Here is an 18,817-nt window from a genome sequence, read left to right as displayed (position 1 = left end):
AAGCCCTGCAGTTTAAACTAGGCCGGACACCTCAAGTAGGTAACATAATGTATGTGGTACTGAAGTTGTAATTCTCTGCCTCATTTCCCTAACATGTTTCTGCATATGTCCTTACAGTAGATAGAAGTTGGGCGATGGCCGTCCTACACTGATTATATATTTTCTTAAACGAGTTCTAGTTTTCGTCTGAAAAAGAAGTGGTCCATCACTTTATCTAAATCTTTCCAAAAGTAAAAAGTATAATTAATTTTAGAGTGGCTTAGATTCCCCAAACAATAAAACTCATATTTACTGAGTACTTTTATGTACGAACTACTTCCCATGTATTATTTCTTAATTAAGTCTTGCATTCTTTTGCCTCAATTGTTGGGAATTGGTTTAGTGGTGTAAATCCTTTGTCTTAATTTACACACAGTGTTTTCAATTAATTTTTTTTTTCTAAACTTCAAGGGCAAATGCATCCTTCATTGACAGCATTAAGAAAGGAATTACTGTTATATGAAAAGTATTGCGATACAGAAATGAATTTGTATACTTCAGTGGGATAAATATGAACTCTGGATAACCACACATAGAATCAGATTACTGAATGCGAGAAGTTTGTTTATCCCTAACGTCAACATGGGCTAGATTACACTACCCACGGTATGCAAATTAATTTGCATTAGAACCATCCGACTCAGAAACAAACACTTTCAAACTGCATTAGGGTTTACACAGCCAAGAATTTAGTATATGATAAAGAGAGTGGTATTGAAATACCTATTAGCTGCCTCTTTACTTAGGAGGCAAGTCTGCGTGTGTTAGTAGGATGGCTTTTAGCATAGTGAATCTATTTCTATGGTTCAAAGGTAATGTAACAAGAAAGATGGCAAACTTTATTCTGAACTTAAGAGAACATGTGAGTGTGCTGCAGGGTTCTGATGATCCACTCAACCTGGAATTTAGCCTAGACATGACTCACTAAATCTTAGATTGAAAAGAAACAAAATAAAGCACATCCTCCACAGACTGGCATTATGTTTTGCTTTAGAAACAGATGGCAAAGGAGAAAAGCTAGTTGGAAATTGATTGAATTTGAAAAGTCACATGTGGAAAAATCAAGTAATTCAACTGGTCCTATAGATTGTTTTGTGATTGCAGGGCGATTCTCCAGAACACTCTCTTGAGGGTTTGGCCCTCTGTCATTTAGAAACAACAGGTGATTATCTTTCTTCTTTATTCCCTCGGGCAATCTTTGTTTCTTATTCTTAAACTCTCCATTTTCCAAAGTATTTCCAAAGCATAACATATTTTTCCATCTCTTAACTTCATGCCTTGGATTCTACTTGGGAATTCTCACTTCTTAATGCACTTGTCTCACAACATTTGTAGATAGTTTTCATGTCTGCTTAGCGAAACTGCAAATTATATATATATTCTCTTCCATGGTATGAAACCTATTTGTTTAATCTTTCCTTTTCCTTTACTGAATTCTTTTTAGCTCTCATTCTACAGTTTTCTATTCCATGACTGTCTACTCTCTTTCATACCAACTTCACTGGGCATCTTGCAATTCAATTCAATGAAAACTTGTGGACTTTAGGATATAAACATAGGCATGTACATATGTAAATATGTTTATATATGATGATGGGTAAATAGTTCTATGTACATATATTTATAGGTTTAGTATTAAGAAGCAGATAGACATTGGGCCTCTACTCAAATACTCCCTCAATACAAGAACACTTTGTTCTAATAATCAGGAACCCTGAGATGCTCACCTTCCTGACACAATTGCTGAAGACAAAGCGGGTGCATAAGCAAATGTTGTGAAGAAAGCTGATGGCGCCTGCCTATCAAAAGGCATAATGTCTTGGGTCTTAAAGGCTTGAAGACAAACAAGCAGCCATCTAGCTAAGAAGCAAAGCCCACATGGAAGAAGCACACCATGCGGTATCACTGGGATCAGGTATCAGGCATCAAAGAGCCAGAGCAAAATATAATGTGAATGAGGGTGGGGAGTGTGGAGTATGGAGTGGAGACCCAAAGTTAATCTGTAAGCAATTGGACATTCCCTCACAGAAGGGATGTGGGGAGTAGACGGGTCAGTAAGGGTGCATTGTAGCACTGATGAAACATATGGCTTTCCTCTGGTTCTTTAATGCTTCCTCCCCTCCACTAACATAACCCTAATTCTACCTTACAAATATGGCTAGACAAGAGCATGTGCATGGGTACAGATAAGAGCTGGGAACACAAGGAATACAAGACAGATAAACTCCTTTGGATCAATGTTGAGAGGAGCCATACTAGGAGGGTAAGGCTAAGGTGTGGGGAGAAAGGGGGAACCGATCACAGTGACATATCTATAACCCCTTCCCAGGGGGATGGAGTAGAGATAAGGGGATTGGGGGAGACATCGGACAGTGCAAGACATGAAAAAATAATAATAATTTGTAAATTAGCAAGGGTTCATGAAGGAGGGCTGGGGAGGAAGGGGGGAAATGAGGAGCTGATACCAAGGGCTCTAGTAGAAAGAAAATGCTTTGAAAATGATGACAGCAACATATGTACAAATGCACTTAGAGAAAATGCATGTTTGTATGGATTGTAATAAGAGTTGTACAAGCCCCCAATAAAATGATTTAAAAAAACAAGCAAATAAAAGAAAGATGCAGAAGTGAAGTTACAGAATTTAGAGCATAAAAGAAAACTGATTCAAAAAATAAAAGACAAAAGCAAAGAATGCATGGTGATGCTAATGTAAGATGTGGAAGTATTTGGTCAATAGCCATCCAGCCAGTTAGTCTATATTGCAATATACTGAGAGAAAACAGGGAAGTCAGCACACCTTTGCCAGTTTCTCCGATTCTACTGTTTATTCAGAACATGTGGAGGTTACTCAGATCTGACACATAGACCGTTAGTTTTCTCATATTATTAAATAATGGCTAAATGTAAATTCTGTCTTATTTTTTAATATAAAGTATATACATCTAAATTCTAGTATTATTTTCACCACCAATTTGTCAGTTAATAGTACGGTGGTGGCTTGTGTGTTGCTGTGCTGTCAGCAGTTTTACTACTGATATTTTAAATACTAGCAGGGTCAGCCGTGGTAAATAGATTTCAGTGAAGCTTCTAGACTTAGAAATACTGGAACAAAAGGCCTGTTTATTTGCCCAAATTAGCCAATGGAACCTAAATAAATAACAATAAAATAGGTCTTGTGTAGTGCTGAGAAGTGCTCCAGTCTTGCATCCACTATTTAGTGCTCCGCCACACACCCGGGAATGTTGGAGAAAGGGGAGCGCTCTGGGCTGGGACAAACGCAGAGGAAACAGTGTCACAAAGGACTCATGTATCCCCCACATAGAAAAGACTGTGCAAGTATGGCCTCTGTTCTACGGTGCACTTCTGTAGTAGTATAATTTGACACACACACACATAAAATGATGCAATTTGAAGTCACATAATGGTGTCCTCATCCTTATTGTGATCTGAAATAATTGTCTATTTTTGAAGAATGCTGATGTTTGCATAATGACTTTTTCTTTGGGGCCTAATCACGTCAATAACTGAGGAGTCCACATCACTTCCCTAGTGATGTCTCATAGTATTATAGTATCTTTCTTAAACTAAGATGATCTTCACAAAATAAGCATGTTGATTGAAAAAAAAAAGTATTTGTATAGCAGACTGGCAAACCAGAAGTACAGAAAACAAACAAAAGGGTGGCAGAGCTAAATTTCCTGCCCCTAAGTGGAGGTCCTACTAGACGTGGTACGGGAGAAAGTAAGCATGATGCACTCCTGAAGTCGCGTGCAGAGTATTGATGACAACCCCAACGATGCTAAGCAGCCAATGAAGAAACCAGAACAGAAAGACAGACTTCCGCGGTGTTTTCAATTTTGTTTAACATTTTGTGATACTCAATTCAGTACTCTGTTGTCTTCATTAAGCATGAAAATATGTTTAAAAGCTTCTTGAGATTCATGTTTATTAACAAAATTCAAATGGCCACTCAGATTTCATGACATAATAAAAATGGCTAAAATCAGACTTAGGGAGCATTAAGATACAAACTAGAATATAGGCTATTTCCAGTTAATTCTAACACAGACTGTTATTTAACATTTGAACTATTAGAACACATTCACACTGTAGAAGCCTTGTTATGTGTGGATGAAAGAAAAGGTGTTAGTAATAGGCCTGAGATTGCATAATTGGCAAGATCCTGCTTTAATAGTAAAATATAAAAGTGATTATAATTTTTTTTTAGCAACTTGAGTAAAGAATGGGCGCTTCAGATTTCTTCAGTCAAAACCTTTTATAGACAAACTATGATGTCTCTGGGTGACTCAAATGGTAAAGCACTTGACTGATTACTGAAAGATTGGTGGTCTGTATTCTCCCAGAGACACCTCAGAAGAAATGCCTGGAAGTCCACCTTTAAAAGGCACCCCCCCCTCCCCAGCAACCTCTGTGGAGCTCCGTTCTCCTCCAACCCACATGAGATTGCACACAGTAACTGGTTTTACAGGCATTAACATACTTTGTGATATTAATGGCTTTAATAGATTAGTGCCTTCAATATAGCCACTACTTGGAGATACAGTGGCCTAATGGATTACACATTGGACTACCAACCCAAAGATCAACAGTTCAAACCCACCAGCTTTTCTGTAGGAGGAAGATGAAGCTTTCTGCTCCCATTAACATAGATAACCTTAGAAACACACCGAGGCAGGGCTTCTCTGTCCTATAAGCTCACTCTGAGTTGGAATTCACTCAACGACTTTGAGGTTTTACTTTGTTTGTTTGTTTAGTTTACAGTTGCTGCTTACCTAAAATTTGTAAGAATCATCACGTGTAAGTGATATAGTGCCACATCCTAATATTTCATGTTAGGATACTTCACGGGAAAGCAGAGAGTTGAAGGCATAAACATGCAAAGTGCAATGGAATGCCCCTGATAGAATAAATACAACATTGGGGTCGATAGCACATAGAAAGCATTTCCTTGTGCTAGCATGTACCTAGGATATTGCCCATATTCGTTTCTTTAACATTCAAGCTAATTTTCAGCTGGAATTGAGACAGAGAGAAGTGAAGAGGTCGGGAGATGACACAGCTAGAGAATGGCTGAAACAGACTGTGATGGCTAATATGTGTTAATATGCCTAGGTTATTGTTTTCAGTGGTTTGGAAGGCATTCGACGGATTGCTCTTCCAGAATGTAACACAATGTAATCGCTTTCATGATTCAATGTGATGCACTCAGCCAATCAGTGGAAAGGAGAATGTCCTTAAAGGTGAGGTCTGACTCCAGTGTATAGAGGGATGCCCCGGCCGGGCTTGTGCTCTCTCTCAAACATGATTCTTGTTACTTTTCTTGTTGCCTGATTTCTGGTTGTTGGAACATACACCTGAAAAGTCTTAATCCCGCTTTGTGATATGCATTTTTTAAAATTTGAGTGCCCCTGCATCACCAGGAACTACCTGTGATCTCCATCCTGCTGCCTGACTTGCCAATTGTGGATTTGCCAGTCTCTGAGACCGTGTGACCCAGCAGAAGTTTTCACCCTGTGTCTGACACAGAGTTGTGGGATTCACCAGCTCTCATAACTATGCGAACCATTATCTTGAAATAAACCTCTCTCTCTATATATACATGTCATTGGCTATTTTTCTAGAGAACACAGACAAGACACAGGCGAATCTAGTCAGTCTGCACCTAGAGCTCATCTATCAATTCTACTGCCTCCTTCATGATTGGCGCTTTGTGGAGTATCTTCTTTTAACACCAAGGATCAAAATATAAAAAAATTTAGATGCAGACTTTCAAATCACCAATATTTCATTGTACATTCTCATAAAATCTTACCCAAATCATTATTTTAATGATGAGTGAATATTCTTAACCACCAGTAGTTAGCAATTATAATATTTTTGTTTTAGCTTAGAATACCTTTGAATATTCTATACTTACATAAATTTTGTTAAGTGTGCAGCATATTTGTACTTGCAAATAATTGTGTGTCTAGGGGTTTGACTTCTAACTCAAAATTGGATTTTGGAACCCAGCCATGACCACATGGAAGAAAGGCCTGGGAATTTGTTGTATAAAAATATTACAGCCCAGAAAATCCAGCACAGCAGTTCAATTCCATAACACATGAGGTCGCTACGCATTGGAACCAATGTCATGACATAAAGTTTGGGTTTTGCACACCTTTTACATTTTCTAGTTTTAAGTATATTTCATTAAGCACATGTTATTTTTGTACCTGTGCATAATTTGTGCATGTGTGTAGACCATCATTAGTATATGGTGATAAAAATTACTGATGGATTGAGGCACAATCAAGAATGCTGGAGAATCAACGAGTTAAAAAAAATTCCATACCAAATAAGAACAACAATGAATGAAATGAGCGACAGAAGGGGAAAGATGGCACAGGCAAAATCGATGAGGTCAGCGTGAGTCACTGAGGAGAATGCAGGAGAAGGGGGTGTGTGGAGGATGGGGGCACGAGGGGAATGACTAGCAGGCTAACCAGTGAAGCTAACATGGGAGTGGTGAGAACCTGTCCCAGATGGGCCTGAGAGGACGAATACAGAGTTGTTCTGAGGTTAGGGCACAAGGAAGTTAATGGATGATGGTAGACCTCGGGCTAGATAGTTGAGAGTGGGAAGGAAATGAAGGTAAGAGATATCATAGGAAAGAAATTACAGCAATGATTATGATAGTAGAGGCTGTGGCATGTGAAAGAGGGATTTAACATTTTTAATTAAACAGGTTTTAATTGTCTTCTGAAACAAAAACAAACCTATTGTTTGACTCAAATCTGACTTATAGAACAGACTAGACCTGCCCAGGTTCCATTCCCACTTTCATTATCGAGTTCTGGAAATACACTAATGGCCCAGTTGTTACAGTAATTCAACTCTCAGTTGTGAACCAAAGGTCAGCATTACATACTCACTAGCCAATTAATGGCAGAAAGGGGTGTCAACCTGATTCTATAAAGCCTTGAAAATTCTATGAGGAAGTTCTACTCTTGGCTATGTGTCAGAATTGGCTCCATGACAATGTATATAGATATGAGTAGTATAATTTTTTTTAAGGAGCCTGAATTTGCAATGGTTAAGCTCTGAGCTGCTAACCAATGGGTTGGCAATTTGAACCCAACAGTCTCTCAGAATGAGAAAAAGTTCGACTATATGGTTTTTACAGCTTAGATTACAATGATCAGCACATAACCCCCATCCCCACCCCACCCACAGGGACAGACAACTGAAACGGTAGGGGAAGGGAGACAACGGTCAGTGTAAGACATGAAAATAAAAATATAATTTATCAGGGGGTCATGAGGTGGGAGGGAGGGGGAAAAAGAGGAGCTTATATTAAGGACTTAAATAGAAAGTAAATATTTAGAAATGAATGATTGCAACATATGTACAAATATGCTTGATACAATTGATGTATGAATTGTTATAAGAACTGTAAGAGCCTCCAATAAAATGATCTTTAAATTAAAAAAAAGTCTATAGAATAGGGATTACTTATTTTATTTATTTTACTTTCAAAAGCTGATAATGCTGCCACTAAAGTGTAACAGGGGTATATATATATATGTGTGTGCATATATACATATATGTGCATATATACACATATACATATACATACCTTAGATATACAAATGGATTTTGAACTCAAACTTAACTATAAGCCCTAAGTCTAAGGACAATTGGTTCCTATGATGTGGTCTTGCTTGATACTCACCCTCATGAAAGTATCATTCAAGATATGGATGCTACAAAAAACTGTGCTGAAGAAATCACTTTGTGCCCAACTATCAGAAATAGTAGGGCCTGTGGTCTTAAAAGCTTGTCTTAAAATAATCACCATCTAAGTGAGGTGCTAGCCAAGCCCCTGCAGAAGAACTATACAAGCCTGTTGATCTAAAGATGGTACACAATAAATTCCAAGACCAGAGGAGGAAATTGTGTTGAACTTAAATTCTGGGAACTAATTTTCCAGAGGGTATAGATGGCAGTGAAAACCCAAACATTGATTTGGAATGTCCCCACACAAATTGTCTCCATTGAAATTACTTTGTACAATTGACCAGGAATGTGAATAATCCTGCCCTCAAACAGAGGGCATTAGAACGTGAAATAATGAAGACATAGATAGGTTTAATTTAAGCATCTTGTTTGTTTTCCCCTTATGACCCACTTTAATATGTTATGATTTTTATTATTTCTGTTTTATTTTGGATTTGGATTTCTATGTTGTTGTTTTGTTTAGCTTTTGTATGATTTTCTGTATATGAAATTCAGGATAGGTAACTCTATAAGACAGTAATTGCAATAATAGTTTCTTATGGTTGGGAAGGGTAGTGCAAAATAGGGAGCTAATGAAAATGAGTACAAAAATGAAGAAAATGTTCACTATTGATTGTGGTGATGGTTGAACAAGTCTTCTAATATATTTAAAGTATTTGGGTGGGCAGGGGCGGGCAGGAGATCTTTGGTTGTTCTTCCATCATTGGGACATTTTTATTAGCTAGAGAAATAAAAGGCGCCCTAGTAGCTGAGTGGGTAATTAGTTGGGCTGCATTAGAAACCAATAGGCTTTCGGAAAAGAGTGACAGTCTCAGAAACCCACAGGGAAAGTTGTGCTATGCCCTGTATGGTCCTCTGGGGCCTCTGGAATCGCTATGAGTCAGAGTCAAGTGGAGGACTGTGAGTTTGGTTTTGAGTTTTGCATCTAAATGCTACTTTGATTTACTAACAAAACACGTTACTAATTAAAATAAACAAACATGCAAACCCTACAGAGGAGTGCTACGCTCATAGAGTGTTATAATTAGTCATCATCTCAATGACATTTAACAATAATGCTTTTAAAAATTAAAAGTAAACATGTAAATATTTTATTTTTAGATTTTCAAACTTTCTTTACCATAACTTTTAGTACTTGGCCAAAACAGACTTGAAATGATTAAAATTGTAGTTTCACACCATATGGAGATCAATAATCAGCAACCTAATAATTCAAATGACTTATCTATATTAATACAAATGGTCGTCACATTCAGAGATTCATGTTAAGAAAACGATACAGTGCATATGCAGATGCAAACACACACACACACTCACACATCTCATATAAACAATCTACACAAATCCTCATGACCATATTATTTTAGGGAACAAATACATCTATAATTATTTTGCTTCAGAGAGATTATACTGAATCATTATCTCCACACTGTTCTAAAGCTACTAAAAATACCTTTCTATTAAGGGAGAAGATAAGGAACTGTGGCCAGTAGGGTCGCTGAAGCAAAGTCACCATAGGATACGAAGTCCTACTGAGGGTTGGATTGGAATCGCCAGAACCTGGAGACTGGAGTTAGAGTTGAAGAACTGTTATCAGCAATTATGGGAATGTGCTTTTCATCAATGATGGATCTGTCATAGAGCAAAATGACAGAGTCTGGTTAAAATCCAAAATAAAGAATTTTATTAAGAGAGAAGACAATTTGAAAACTGGGAATCACAAGAGCTAGAGGATTCTGAACTGAATGATCAAGGAGTATATGATTAAGAATGTTTACATACAAGAACACAAGGGAATTTAGGGAAAAATCAGTTAGGTTGGCACTACCTAATGATTGGCATTTAGGTAGTGGTCACAAAATTAAATGGTGGTATAATCTTATGTGTACCAGATTATATACATTTAAGTGGCATTTGTTTTTTTAGTTAGAAAGTAATCATTAAAGTGTGTGCATCTGGCTTCAGGACAATCATGAGATATTCTGTGTGTGACTGTAAGAAGGACATGTATAAATTAAAAGTTTGAGTAAACATTTGTCTTGAGAACTGCTTGAACTAATTATTTTCTGAGTAGAGTGTATTCTTAAGAAAACAAATAGTTAACCAAGTACGTTTCTTTGAATATAGTGGTGAGTTACAGAAATGAGAGGCTGCTCTTTCTGTGGAGATGTTACTTTTGATTCAAAATGGAGTTGCAGCTTCAAATCTTTGCATAGCCACCACCTCTTGTGGGGAATAATGGCTGCTGACCTCAGAGCCAACCATCTGAAAGCATCCGCCACTTTGGAAAGAGAAGAGGCTCTCTACTCCTGTAAAGAGTTGCAGTCTTAGAAACCCACAGGGGTTTCTCTCCTGGGTCTCTGTGAGTTGGAATTAACTTAATGACAATGAGTTTGGTTTTGAGTTTCATGCTACAAACATTAAGGACAATAATCAAAGCTTCAGTGATAATATAAAAACACTCAATATACTCAAAATCTCTTCAGACATTGAAAGCAAAATGTAGCAGCCATGGGCAAAACATTTCTATTACTAATATGAAAAATCACAGTGAAACCAGAAAAGGGTAGAAACTGTGTAAGGTAGACACTTGTCAGAGAAGGAAAATTCAAATATTTTCCACTAAAGTAAGTGATAGAAAAGTAGTGAGTATGCATAATGTCAGAGGTGGAAAACCTTCCAGACATGCAACAATAAGGCAGTTGCATTGAATTCCGCCTCTAACAGGTTTCACCGTAGGATAAAAGGGTAAGCGAGGCAGTCAAATGGAGAGAGAGTTATGTGAGTTGTGCAATACGGGGAAAGTTTGTTCAATTTCATTAAATTAATTTGAAGTTAAAGGTACTGGAGATTCAGTGAATTTTGTGAACATTGTGTACTTCAGCTGAAACTTTTCTTAAACTTCTTATAGGCTACATGAACTTAAATAAACTTTAAAATATTAGTTTGGTAATGGAGGGTATATTGCCACCTTTTAGGGTAGCAGAGGGTACAGAATCCATTAGTCCATGTCTCTCAGATACCTTTGACATGATGAGCTAATACAAAGCACATTAGGATGAATAGCTGTTTCTCCAGACCTGGCAGATTTGAGTGTTAAGAGCCCTTAACCAGTCACTGTCCCTCTCAAGGGACAATGCGGGACTAGAACATGAGAGAATAAGGAGCGAGAAGGTGTGGGGGTCATTGCTTTATCCTATGAATCTCGCCAATTTAATAGCAGACGGCTAATTAGGAAGAGAATTTTTCCATTAGGTATTGGAAAATTTGAAGAGCCTTTTACTTTATTTTATTTTACGTCTGAAATGTTTCATGCTAAATTTATATTAAGGCCATTGGCAAGGTGAAAATGGAGAGTTATTATCTTGAAACAAAATTTTGTTCATCCTACAATTGGGACTTACCTTACTTTTAAAATACACGTTTTCCATTTTCCCCCTCCCGCTTAAACCTCTCATTAGCGCTTCATGAATGAAGACATTTCTCAGTGCAGGGCACTCATCCCGTGTCTGAGTTAGAGGAGTAGAGACACTTTATTTAGTTTGAGAAAAGAAGAAAGAAAAAAAAAGAAAACCCTCCACCAGGACCAGAAAAGGAAGAAGGGACTTCAGCTACCACAAATCTTTATCATTATTCTTTGCTCTTGACATCCAAACAAATAAACACGGAAGAAGAGCATTTACGATACTTGAATCTCTAGGCATTTACGGCTGGACAATACACTTTAGAGATGAAAAGATAAATGTATTTTTATTCCCGCTATCCCCTTCTCGGGACATGGCAATCATTGTTCAGAAGGTCTCAGCCTTGTTTCCTGCTGAGCATCGGAATATTTTTCAACACAATCATCTAGGTGGTTATTTTGTATAACGGAGTCAGTATATGGATTAAAATATATTCCTTATCTCCAATAGTCTAAATTTTGTGCAAGAAAAAGGAAGGTTTAGAACTATCTGGAAGCATTCGTGGTAAGTCCTTGTAGCAAATAATCTCAGGGAGGATGTGTGGGGTTAGGGCTATGGAGCTACATAAATATGAAATATTCTATCCCAGTCGTTGCACCAATATCACCGATTTTAGATTTTTATTTGATTTAAACCATAAATGAAAGTTGATGAGAAAATCAGATTTGTATCTATTTGGGGAGATCTTGTGAGTAAGGAGATTCCAACTGGGGATAATATGAAGTATTGCTTGGATATCCTAAGTACATTTCCACTTCCTAGAAATTTTATTTCACTTATTAGTTTAAACCACCAATATCATAGTTCTCTTCCAAAATTATTCTGGGATACTAAACTCTGCTGACATTAAGTAGCCTCGACAGAATAAGGGGTCTGTATTGGGCTACTAAGAGCCAAGTCAGCAGTTTGAACCCACCAGGTGTCCAAGGAGGAAGACGAGGCTGTCAGCACTTTAAAGAGTGAACGTCTGAGAACACAAAGGGGAAGCTCTGTCTTGTTCAACGTTGTGACTACAATGGCAGTGAGCTTGGGGTTTGCTATCAAGTCGATTCTTATTCATACCAACACTATGTAGGGTTTCTGAGGCTTTACATCTTGTGGGAGCCAATAGCTTTATCTTTCTCCAGGAGCGCCACTGGTAGTTTTGAACCATAACTTTTTTAACAGTCCAATGCTTACTCTATAGCACCAACAATATAACAACATTGAAAAATATATTTCTGCATCATAAAAAAATTGTCAAATGACACTTATGATTAAAACAATTTAAAGACGAGACCAAATAGTTTGGAACTATCAGCTTACAAATTCACTAGAAAGAACAATTAAAGGGTACATTTCTAAACCTTAGACACGCATTTGAACTGAAGAAGGAAACATTGCATTGTTTAAAATCAGGGTAGTTGTGTGTCAGGGTGATATCGGTTCACCATGTATACTCAAGCTGTGTGCTGAGCAAATTATGAGAACCTTGACCACATGAAGAAGCATGTGACTTCAGTGTTGGAGGAGGTTTCGTCAATAACCTCTCATAGCAAAGCCTTGCTTACTGAAAACCAAGAGGACTTGAGAACTTACTGATGAAGATCAAACAGTAAGGATTTAGTGTGGACTGAAACTCAATTTACAGAAAATTACAATCATCACAAGTGGAATAGACAGCATCCAGGTAAATGGAGAAAAGGATAAAATTAACAAGTATTTCATTTTTCTCATGTTTTTAATCAATTTTCATAAAAGTACAGTCAAGAAATCAAAGGATTTAGTCAATTGGTCAAATCTATTGAGCCATATCTCTTTAAAGTGTTGAAAAGCAGGGATGTCCCTTTGATGACTAAGGTGTGCCTGGCACAAGTCATGATATTTTCATTTAGCCCATGTTCAGGTGGAAGTTGGTAAAGACTTAGAAAGAAAAGAAAAGAATGGGTCTATTTACTCATGGTTTGGAAAAGAATATTGATTGTAATATGGACTACCAGAGGGGAAAAAAAAAGAAATCCGTCCCCGACTAAATATTTCTGGAAAGCTCCCTAGGATTGTGGATGCGTAATTAGGTTGTGTGTTAAGTAAATTGGGCTTGTTACCAGGAGATAATCCCTGGAGAAGGACAACAGACATGGTACAGAAGAGGGTCATGGAGAAAGAGGAAGTCTCTCAATGAGACGGAATGGCCGAGTAGCTGCAAGATAGGCACCAACACAGTTGTAAAGAGGATACAAAGGAGGCGACGGTTCCTTCCGTTGTAATAAGGACCTGCGGTTCTGAGCCCACTTTCAGGTGAGCATGACACGAAAGAGCAAGACTAATAACAATTAGCAGGATTAGAGTCTAATGACAATCATAGTTAGAATCCCTAGTGGCAGAGTGGGCTACATCTTGGACTGCTGAGTGAACGGGCAGCACCCTGAAACCAGCAGTGCCTCCGTGGAGGAGAGATGTGGCTTTCTGGTTCCTTACAGACTGATAGTCTCACAAACAGAGGCAGTTCCACACTGTATTATATGATCACTATGAATCAGAATTGACTTGATGGCAGTGAGTGTGTTTCTTTGAAGGTCATAAATAATGCATTCATAATTTGAGGACGCTCCCACAGATTCAGAAACAAGATAGATGTGATACTTAGGGGTTTTGTGCCAACATAGCTTCTGTAGGAACATGTGGGCTGTTTAGCCTGTCAATTAGGCCACAGCTGCATAGGAGGGCAACAGAGAGAAATGGCTTTCTGAGGCCCGGCTCTTCTTTCTCCCTGGTGATCAAACCAGCATGCTGCCTGAGTTAGCTACTCTGCACTACCTATGGGCTGAGCCAACCCTTGGATCATGGTCGATCATGTAGTCATGCAGTGTATCACTACACCTTAAGGCTCCATCACAACCTGCTTCGCTGCATTACTGGCCTCTGCTATGTCTCCACATCATATCTTCCTGCGGCTGCTGCCTCACCTTGCCATGTCTCCTGCTGCCCAGCAGAATCTGCTCCTCCTACCAGCCACTTTGCTGTCTGCTTCCTTGACCTTGGAGGACCAGGTTGGAGTTGGAAAGACCTTCAATACCTTAACTGTCCCACAAAAGTGAGTTGGACTGAACCCTCTGTGCTGCTGTGTGGACTAATTAGATATAAACCTATTCTTTTATATATACAATCATAAGTGTCCTGGTTTTGTTTCTCTAGAGAACCCTGCCTAACACAGTAGGAATGACCATCCCACCTGCCAACCCCAGCTTTCGGCCATGTCCTATTATGATCTCAAGAACCTGAAAAAAAAGCAAACCTCTATTTTCAAACAAGGCCGTACTTACAAATATAGGATTTAGGATGCTAAAATAACTGCTGAGGGAGCAGAAGTTAATCTGTAACAGGGTTTTCTTTATCTTGATTTAAATCAGGTACTATTTGGACAACAATGTTTTATATAAATATTTCTACTGGGGATGAGTGAATAAATAAAAAGACCTCCCAGACACAAACATTTCCTATTTATGGAAGAGTAGAGGCAACATACTTAGATGATGTATTCATGATTTACTATAGGATAGAATATTATCCGAACAGTGACTAATCAATTATAATAGTGAACATTCATTATATCTAAGTTTCTGTGGGTCAAAAATCTGGACTTAGTTTAATGGAATGTTTCTGAATCAAGATTCCTTACAAGGTGCTGGCTAGACTACAATCACCTGCAGGCTCGTGGGGGTATATCTGCTTCCAAGCCCACTTAGGGCACTACTAGCAGGTCCCATGCCCAAGATGGCTGTTGGGTGAGTCCATGTCGTGTAGGCAAGAGAAAGACAGGGCTTTCTACTTCTGTAAAGCTTACAGTCTCAGAAACTCACACAGGGGCAGTTCTACACTGTCCTATAGTGTCATTAGGATTTGTCATGGACAAATGAGAGAGTGAGTTTGACCATATAGGCTTCTTGTTGGGTGGCTTACCATGTGGCAGCTGACTTCCCTCACAGTGAGCCAGCGAAAGTGGGAAAGAGAGCAAATCAGCTGGAAGTTGTAGACCTTTTGTAACCACGTCTCAGGAGCGCCCTCAGCCACTTTTGGTAGATACTGTGAATTGGAAGGGAGTCACTAGGGTCTGCCCACCTTTACAGGAGACAGAATATACAACTTCTTGAGGGGATATCTGAATGGATGTCTTTCAGTTGATGGGTAATTTATTTTGATTCTTTATTCTAGTATGTTACCGTCCAGCGGTATGGACCCGCAGACAGTGACGACCTGAAGAAAAAGAGTGGCCAGTGGACTGATGATCAAAAGGCAACTTTATTTCCAAAGTTCAGCTTTATATATTAATGAGGCAAGGGTGCATAGAGCACATAGTGTAACAATAACATCGTGATAAAATTGCTCTAAGCACACAAACAGTTCCTTGGGACTAAGCTTATCTTAACAAATGCAGCTGTGTTCTCAGCGACTCGGCATCTCAGAATGTGGGAAAACGTATGACCATTGTCCCAGCATTCCGGGTTACACAGTGTCCCCAAGCACCCCAAAGAGTCACTGGTACAGGGGGAGTGCATAGTGCAGACTCAAAGTCCATCTGTAGGCTACTGGACACCCCCTTACTGAAGGGTCTCCGGTAGGAGACGAGCCAGTCAGGGTGCAGTGTAGCAACAATGAAACATACAACTTTCCTCTAGTTCTTAAACGCTTCCTTGCTTCCCCCACCACCACCCCATTATTATGATCCTAATTCTACCTTTACAAATCTGGCTAGACCAGAAGATGTACATTGGTACAGATAGGAAGTGGAAGCACAGGGAATTCAGGACAGATGATCCCTTCAGGACCACTGCCAAAAGTGGCGATACCAAAGGGTGGAGGGAGGGTGGAGTAGAAAGGGGGAACCAATTACAAGGATCTACATATAACCTCCTCTCTGGGGGATGGACAACAGAAAGATGGGTGAAGGGAGATGTTGGACAGTGTAAGATATGGCAAAATAATAATTTATAAATTATCAAGAGTTCATGAGAGGTTTGAGTGGGGAAGGAGGGGGAAAAATGAGCTGATATCAAGGGCTCAAGTAGAAAACAAATGTTTTGAGAATGATGAGGGCAACAAATATACAAATGTGCTTGACACAATGGATGCATGTATGGATTGTGATAAGAGTTGTACGAGTCCCCAATAAAATATTTTTTTTAAAAACCTCAATATACTGACTGAGTTTTGTGACTCTCTATACTAGTAGATCAATTTTTCAACCCCATTTGAAAAAATACTGATCCTTTATCTTATTTATTAAAGGTAATTGAATCCTTTAGGAATAATATCTAATTCTAAAATTAATTTTGGCTATTTGGGTTACATTTTTTATCAAGTAAAATTAAGGTGCAAAACTATCACTATTTTTCTCACAAGCATGTCAAATGAGGTTTCATGATTCCTGCTTATTTCTTGTAGAGTTACTAATCCTGGAACTATTATTCTAAATCAATTATACATGTGTATTTTTAGCACTTTAATATTTTAGGATAGATTCCCCAAAGTAATATGAAATATTGTTTGTCAATGAATTCCCTTTTGTAACCTCTAAATATTAGTTTCCCCCTTTCTTGTCAAGTTTATATTTAATTTCTGGAACAACATACTTCATGATTTTTTTTCTATTTTTAACCCGTTTCTCAATGTATAATAATGTTGTTGAAGAATAAAGATATTTTAAAACTTCATAAAAGCCTGAGTCTAAATAGTAATTCTGAAAGTACAGACAATGACAAATAAAATTTTAAGTGCCAAAAATAAAATATTTTGAAGATGATAGTATTTTCACTTTTTTTTTTTTTAAGAAACAAAACCTACTTATCCAAATCAAAAGCCGATTCCTAAGTGGTGTCTGTTATGGTGTCTGACTCATAAGAACCCTTTAGGATGGAGTAGAATTCCCTCTGTGTTTCCATGGCTGTAAATCTTTATAGAAGCAATCTGTCACATTGTCTTGCCATTAAGCTGTGGGTGGGTCCAGACCACCAACTTAGTTGGTCCTTTAATTACTGAACCACCATGGATAAGCATGTACTTAGTAAATCATTCATTGAAAGATTTCACCAGATATCTGGTAGCTGAAAGCCACAATGCTCATGCTATCAAGATTTAAATAATATTAGCATATACTATTTTTCATGATGTCAGCTGTTTCATCCAATAACTTCAAAGGAAGTTCCCCTTGAGATGGTTTTTTCTATGGTCAAGCATACTTGGCTCTATTATATATGTGGCATGGATACCTTATTGTATTAGCATAATTTATCATCCAATTTATCTTTTTCTTCATCAGTTCCTCACTAGTTCTGAAATCCATGGTATTTGAGATGGGGTTGTGGATTTCCATAAGTATCACCAACTAGGAAGCTGTATAAAGCAGTTCTACTTTGTCCTGTAGGGTTGATATGAGTTAGGGTTGACTTCATGACAATAGAATGTTTTCTTTATTTAGCTTGGCTTTCCTGTTTCATTTTGTATTTGGAAATTACATTCCAAACTCCTGAAATAATTTGGTGAGCATTTCTCATTTTACACTGCCTCTTCTATAGTTTATGGACCCATTATTGGTACTTCATTCTTTCTTCCCCAAATCTCTAGTGATGTATTTGAACCTGTTTTCATTTACAAAACAATAAGAGCTTCATTTTGCTTATATCTCAATGTAATTTGAATTTAACATTTGTGAAACCAAATCATTACTTCTGCCTGTCCACTATTTTAGGTCAAGTAACTGCCATGAAAGGGAAAGAAAGGTAGAAACTAGATTACTGAATTTTAGATTTGATTCTAATATAAAACAATGTTAAAATAAAAACTATTAAGGAAACTAAATTAAAGCTAAGACCATTGTTCAATATATCCCTCAATATTTAATTTGGAACTCAGAAAGCCAAATTCCTCAGAAGTCTTGGTGAAATGGAGGTAGTAATGAGAAAAATGCCTTTGTACTAATTTTAAGGTAATTCGAGACATTTGATACCTTTTCTAGAAAACCTTTTTTAGAAAGAAATTAAGATGAAAAAAAAATCAACCACTGAAAATATGATCTCTTTGTATTCAAAGTAAGCCTGGTCATGAAAATATTGATTTCGCTTCCCATGGCTATTGATAACATGGCATGTATTATCATGTCTTTCTGTTTAAAATTTAGCTAAGAAACCATAGCAAGTGGAGCATAACCTGCCATGCTCTTATGGTATAAGACTATTCTTTCTCAGTATTTGTATTATTAGTTTATGGTCAGTAAGGAATCGCCATCCTTTCCTCGTGGGCAATAATGAAATCATTACCACTCGGATGAGGAGGAGTGGGCATCTCGTTCAGGTAGCTTTGTTCTAAGATTCTAGATAAAACAATGGGCTCCATTTTTCCTTCTCTGAATCCCAAGACCAGAAAAAGCCGTGAGGCTAAAATGTCTTAGAAATGCTTCTGTGTGTTTTATGCAACTTCATAAATTTCCAAATGTGTTCTGCTCAAACCAAACAGAATATATTTCTAATTTACAATTGCTG

Source organism: Echinops telfairi, unplaced genomic scaffold (assembly GCF_000313985.2).
Source record: "Echinops telfairi isolate 266 unplaced genomic scaffold, ASM31398v2 ScPeMD7_11;HRSCAF=52, whole genome shotgun sequence".
In the NCBI taxonomy this organism is placed as follows: Eukaryota; Metazoa; Chordata; class Mammalia; order Afrosoricida; family Tenrecidae; genus Echinops; species Echinops telfairi.
This window is presented reverse-complemented; position numbering follows the sequence as displayed.